The following is a 6,697-nucleotide window of genomic DNA, read 5'->3' as shown; positions in this document are numbered from 1 at the left end:
ATGGTGATGAAAAAAAACCTGTTGCAGAATATTAAATTTAAATTTTTTTTCCCATCGGGTAGCTTCAAAATAACTGAACTAAAGCTGAATACAGAACATGACAGGTGCCATGCTGCAATCAGTTTTGAGGACATTTTTAAATGCTACAAATACATTTATAGCCTCATCAGCCTAGACATTCTACAAAAGAAAAAAAAAATCAAGTGTAAGTGACTTAAACACGGAACATGAGCAGCAGCTCGTGATTAAATTACGGAGTCGGTTAACCTGAGTACACAGAGAGAAAGCTGCTCTTTTAAGCATCCTTCCTTCTGCCTCTGACCAGACACTCGCCCTCACATCATGGCTGCTGCTTCACAAAACACTACATAGAGCCAAGGAGGGGAGATCATTTGTAAATAGGGATAAACTGCTATTTGGGAACTCGTTATAAAATACATGAACTAAATGGATGTTTGTGTGGAAAACACTGTCATTTCCTATACTTCTAAAAGTGGAAAACTCTGAACATTGTTTTTGAAAATCATAAGACAGATGAGATTACCATTAAACTCAACAGAAGTGGCTTGGGCCCCATAGAAATCATAAAGGAGCGTATTTAAAGGTTACGGGCATTGCTGGATGTACACAATGCAAAGGGTAAAGTGTTTTATTTTGGTCGTCTCTGCCAACTGCTATTAGATGCTGTCATTTTCAGCAAGGGGAAATGAATTTGCAAAAGAGTGAGCACAACAGGCCTTCAATCAGACAAGTTGGGGACAGCTGACGGAGCGCTGTCCGCACTCTGCCTACCAGGCCCCTAGAATATCAGGATTTATGGTCTATTTTTCTGACATATCTGTAACTTAGCAGAATCTACAACCTCCTGATCTATTCATCTGCTTTTAGCTCTACCTTGGTCCTACCCTGGCAAAAAGGAAAGGAAATGCCCCCCAAAAAACAGATGCCATCCTGTCATTGTTCCTGGCTTTTCAAAACTCATTTCGGAGGTTATTGTTGTCTCTTGTGTCACTCTGAATGGATTAGTCATGGCAAGGTAGTAACTTAACTCCGAAATCTCAGTGGTGTAACCCAAAAGGTTTATTTCTTGCTCATGCAAAGTCCATTGCAACCCTGGCAGCTCCCCATGGCAGCTCCCTCCCAAGAAAGAATGCCAGTCCTAGCTCCTGGTGACCTGGTCATCTTCACATTCCATACCTAGACTGCCATACGAGGTAACAAAGATCTAGAGGGCAATTTACTCTCTCCTGATTGCTTTGGCCCAGAAGAGCACCTCTTGTGTGCACAGTGCATTGCCTAGCTGTAAAGAAGCTCTGGAAAGAGAAGGAATAACACACTGGTAAGCACTTTAAGTCTCCACTACACCGTTTCTAACCCTGGCCTGTAAATGTGTTTTCATTTGTCTTCACTCTATTATAGAGCATGCAATTGTTTATCATCTATTTTACTTCACTAGACAATGAGACAAGGGAACAACTAGATCAATTATTTCCCTGACTAAATTCCATAAACACACCAATAAACATGACCACAGAAAGTTAGATGCATGCCTGCTCAATGTTATGGAGAAATCCTAACTCCCAGGTATGGCAGCAACATCAAAAATATATTTAACTTTATATGAAAACCACCATTTATTCAACATCAACAAATATTCACTTAATATTTCCCATTTACCAATCAAAATTCCAAATACTGAGAAAATAGCAGTAAGTGAGATAAACTAGAGCCTTCTCATGTAGTAGTTCACATTCTAATAGGGAAAAACAATAAATAAGCATCATAAACAAGAATTATCAAAAAGAATGATGCCAAAAATAAGAAAATACTGGTAGGAGAGTTACTGTAAACTGGGTGATCAGAGAAGTCCTCTAAAAATATTTGAGTGATATATGAATGGCAAGAAGGAGACTGCAATTAGAAAATCTAAGGGAAGAGTATTTTTTAGATATCTCCATTTTATTTATTTTTATCACTTACATACAATAAAGTGCATAAATCTAAATTTATAACACATAAATCTTTGAGTATACAACACAAAAAAATTACATATATCTATAGCCAGATTAAACCATTCAGGTCAAAATATGGAATTTTTGTAGTGCTCTCAAGAAAGTAGGTATAGAGGGAATGTACCTCAGCATAATAAAGTCCATATATGACAAGCCTACAGTTAACATCTAAAATAAAAAATCCAAGTTCATAGATACAGAGAACATATTGGTGGTTGCCAGAGGTGAGGGGTGGGCAAAATCAGTGAAGGGAATAAAAAGGTACAAATTTCCAGCTATATAGTAAGTCATGGGGATGTAATGTACAGAGTGATGATAGTTAATAATACTGTATTGCATAATAGAAAATTACTAAGAGAATAGATCTTAAAAGTTGTCATAACAAAAAAAATAAAATTCTATAACTAGGTATGGTAACAGATGTTAACTAAACTTACTGTAGTGATCATTTCACAATATATACAACTATCAAATCATTGTGTATGCATCTGGAACTAATAAAATGTTGTATGTCAATTATACCTAAATTTAAAAAAGAAAACTGACAAAGCTAATTTATGGAGATAGAAATCAGAAGAGCAGTTATCTAGGGAGGGGGGTACTCTTGAGAGGGGCCCGGGAAATCTGCCAGAAGAGTATTTTAAAAGGAGGGAAAAGAGCAAACTTGGTGTATTCAAAAATGTAGAACTTTTGTATGATGTATGTAAATTATAAATGCCCCTATCTCTAGTTACATGTGAAATTATCTTCTATCAAGGACCGTATGTGGAGCTCAACATCCCCTCACTTTTATTGAATTCACCTCTACATTGTGTGGAGTTAAAGCATAGTTCCCAGCATACCTCATCCTTATCAACCACCAACTGTTAAGTGCCTTATATGTGAAAGAAAAGCAGCTATTACTGTAGATGGTTTTGAAAATATCTGACATTCTTAATTTTAAATTTTGTAATTTATTAGAGAAAAAGGCAAAAATATATAAAGCATTAATACAAAAATTTAAAAGCAATGTGTGGCAAGAATAAGACATACCTCAAAACAGTATAAGATTAATTACCAAGTAAAATTACCTACATAAACTTTTATTTCTATATTGCCATAAAATCAAGTTTCTTTCTGGTTAAGGGAAAGTGATAATGGATTTTCACTAAATTTGTAGGATAAAATGGTATATTTATTTACATAATGGAACATTACTCGACAGTAAAAAAAAAAAAAAGGATATTATACCTTTTGCAACAGCATGGATGGATCTGAAGTGAAATAAGCCAGTCAGAGAAAGACAAATACCATATGACTTCACTTTCGTGTAAAATCTAATGAACAAAATATACAAACATAGAAACAGACTCATAGATACAGAAAACAGACTGACAGCTGTAAGAGGGGAAGGAAGTTGGGGGGCTAGAAGAAAAAGGTGAAGGGATTAACAAAAACAAAACAAAACAAAAAAACATAGATACAGAAAACAGACTGACAGCTGTAAGAGGGGAGGGAGTTGGGGGGCTAGAAGAAAAAGGTGAAGGGATTAACTAAAACAAAACAAAACAAAAAAACCTCTTAGACACAGACAACAGCATGGTGATTACCAGAGGGAAAGGGGAGAAGGGGGAAGTAGAAGAGGATAAAGGGTGGATAAATGGTGACGGAAAGAGATTGCCTTGGGTGGTGAACACACAATACAATATACAGATGATGTATTATAGAAGCGCACATTTGAAACCCATATAATTTTATTAATCAATGTCACACCAATAAATTCCATAAAATTTTTTTTTTATATATAATTTTATTAACCAATGTCACACCAATAAATTCCATAAAATTTTTTTTAATTTTTTGATCCTCACCCAAGAATATTTTTTCCATTGATTTTTAGAAAGACTAGAAGGGAGGGATGGAGGGAGAGAGAGAGAGTGAGAGAGAAAGTCGATGTGAGAGAGACACATCCATTGGTTGCCTCCCACACATGCCCCACCAGGGCTGGGGATCAAGCCAGCAACCAAGGTACATGCCCTTGACCTGAACTGAACCCAAGACCCTTCAGTCTGAGGGTCAATATTCTAACCACTGAGCAAAACTGGCTAGGGCCAGATATTTTTAAAAATACGTTTTTAATGATTTTAGAGAGGGAGAGAAAGGGAAAGAGAGATAAAAACTTTGATGCGAGAGAAACATTTATCGCTGTCTCCTGTACACCCCCCCACCCTCCTACTGGGGATTGAGTCCACAACCTGGGCATGTGCCCTGAACAGAAATCAAACCCATGACCTCTTGGTGCATGGACAATGTTCAATGAGCCACAATGGCCAGGCAGGGTCTGTCCAGAATATTTACAAGATGAGTGTAAAATACGTTTTCATGCCAGAAATGAAGTAAGCTATCAAACACTATAGTCGTGTGGTCAAAAGAATTTAGCCCACTTGAGGGGTTCCCACTAGCCAAAGAAGAAACAATTTGAACATCAAAATAATAAATATTATTAAAATCCTTTTTAAATAATATCTTCAATTACATAAAAGATACTCAAAATTTTAAAATCCATGAGTTCATAAACAGACTTAAAAACTTGAAGGACAATAAGGAACTAACTCATTATTCTGAAAACTAAGAAATAAAGGAGAAAACTACACATTTATCCTAATCTTCCTGTATAACTGTACAGATATTTAATGAGGCAAAGTTATTATAAAAGAATTTGTTAGTAAATGTAGAATGAATAATCAAATTATAATATCACCATTTTGAAACTCTAAATGAAATAATGGACCTATGTGATAATCATCAATGGCTGCTAAAACTATTAGCTGAAAAATCCATGAAAAGAATTTATCACAAACTTTATCAGGTTGATAACATCTGAACTCAATAACCAATTATAACATGACAAAAAGAAAGGCAACCAGACAGTATTTGCCTCTTAATGTAATACAACAGGAAGGGAATAATAGCACCTATGAAATCTTTTTGAAAAAAAAAAGGCTTAATCTGGATAGTCTTGTAGATTTAACTACCAATTTACAAGAAATACAGAAGGACATCATAGGAATACAATTTGCAAAACTCAAAATGTGGGAAATTCTATAAAGCAAAAGATGATCAAATCATCAAATGTAATGTGGAGATTTTGTTTAGGTTCTGATTCGAGTAAAAAATGTAAAATAAAATTTATGAGATGATAAAATTTGATACTGAATGGCTCATATTACAGAATTATTGTAAAATTTAAGTTGCATTAATGATACTGTAGTAATGTTTTTAAATACCTTTTATATTATATATATTCATAATTCCAAAAGTTTTATTCTTAAATATTTATTAGTAAAATAACATGGTATCTAGAATTTACTTCAAAAGAATCTAAAGGACTGGAAGATTATATATTAATAATTATTTATGCTATATTACTAATATATTAACTTTTTTTACTAATCTGTTTACTTAACATACGTTGGAATAGTAAGATTGGATATTCCTAGTGAATTAACTAAAACTTAGTATTTCTAACCTCTTGCCTAATCACAGAAATCATTTAGGACTGAAGGCAACTATTGACGGACAGAAGCATAAATAAAGCTAAAAAGAGCAGCTGTGAAAGTACAATGTTGACAGGAACAGAAAACTTCACTGTGATAAGCTTCTAATTGATATATTGGGTAGTTAGACAAGAGCAGAGTAGAAAGGATAGGCCAGGTACAGAAGGTCACCAGGGCCAAAGCTCCGGGTGCCTAGCAACAGACAAAACTGGAAACAGTATTATAGGGTGACCTTTCCTCACCTTGACTATCGCTGGCCATGTGGTTTAGAACTCCTGACTCCTTCATTGTTGCTGATTGCCCAAGAGACAATTTAGTAAAGAAAAAATCTGGAAGTTAGAAGACTGCCAACACCTACCTTTGTAATCTCGGACTCACATAACCTCTGTAGGTCTTTGGAGCATAATAAACAATAGCGGCAATAATAATTGTGTTGAGGGTACTAGCTATAGACTGAGCACTGCATGCATTATCCAATTTAAACCTCACAGCAACCCAAGAAGGTGTGTTGTGGGCACTTGGTGGGCATCAACACATGGCACCATTTTTCACATGAGGAGGTTGAGGCTCAGAGGCCAACAGCTTATGTAAGGTCATGTACTGGAAAGTCTTGGTCCAAGTCATACTCCAATTTTCTTTAACATGAAAGAATGCTTTGAGCTCTCCATTGCATTGGACCTTATCGACTGGTGCAAATTACTGGAAAACTTAAGTCCATTCCACAGATCTCGAGTTTTCCAAGCCAGCACCACACTCCACACATCTCACCTGGAAGACTCACCAACCCTTCACTCACCTCCAGGAAGCCTGTTGTCCTAGCCTGGAACTCCTGTGCGATAGGACTGTCTTCCCCCAAAACCCCACCCCTTCTAGGGTGGCGCACAGCCTTGGACCTTCAAACTACACCTCCCATAAAGCCGTGCGAGGTCACCGGCCCTTTACCGGAAGTCAGGGAGGTTTTATCCGGCTCCGGGAAGAGTAAGTGTGTGTTTTCCAGTCTCCTGATCTATACCGTTTTCTGCTGTTCTGGTCTTCGCTTGGTTAGTAGCGCAGCGGCGAGCCAGGCGGTCGGCCAGGTCTGGGGCTGGGGACCAGTCTCCATGCCTTCTGCCCCTTCCCCACCACCACCACCCCACCCCCCGAATCCCA

The 6,697-nt window shown here is 36.8% G+C and overlaps 1 protein-coding gene across 7 annotated transcripts in view; it reads left to right on the top strand.

Moving 5' to 3' along the window:
• The first annotated feature begins 6,439 nt into the window (after positions 1-6,439).
• NUDT12 (nudix (nucleoside diphosphate linked moiety X)-type motif 12) overlaps positions 6,440-6,697 on the top strand; it is a 12,833-nt gene continuing 12,575 nt past the window's right edge. For 2 of the 7 annotated variants that reach the window (XM_005866433.2, XM_014539881.1), the window contains exon 1: positions 6,440-6,526. The gene's annotated coding sequence lies outside the window, so the exon portion shown is untranslated. The other 5 variants (XM_005866437.2, XM_014539879.1, XM_014539880.1 and 2 more) reach the window with 4 other exon arrangements.

Source organism: Myotis brandtii, unplaced genomic scaffold, assembly GCF_000412655.1.
Source record: "Myotis brandtii unplaced genomic scaffold, ASM41265v1 scaffold230, whole genome shotgun sequence".
Taxonomy (NCBI): Eukaryota; Metazoa; Chordata; class Mammalia; order Chiroptera; family Vespertilionidae; genus Myotis; species Myotis brandtii.
This window is presented reverse-complemented; position numbering and strand designations above follow the sequence as displayed.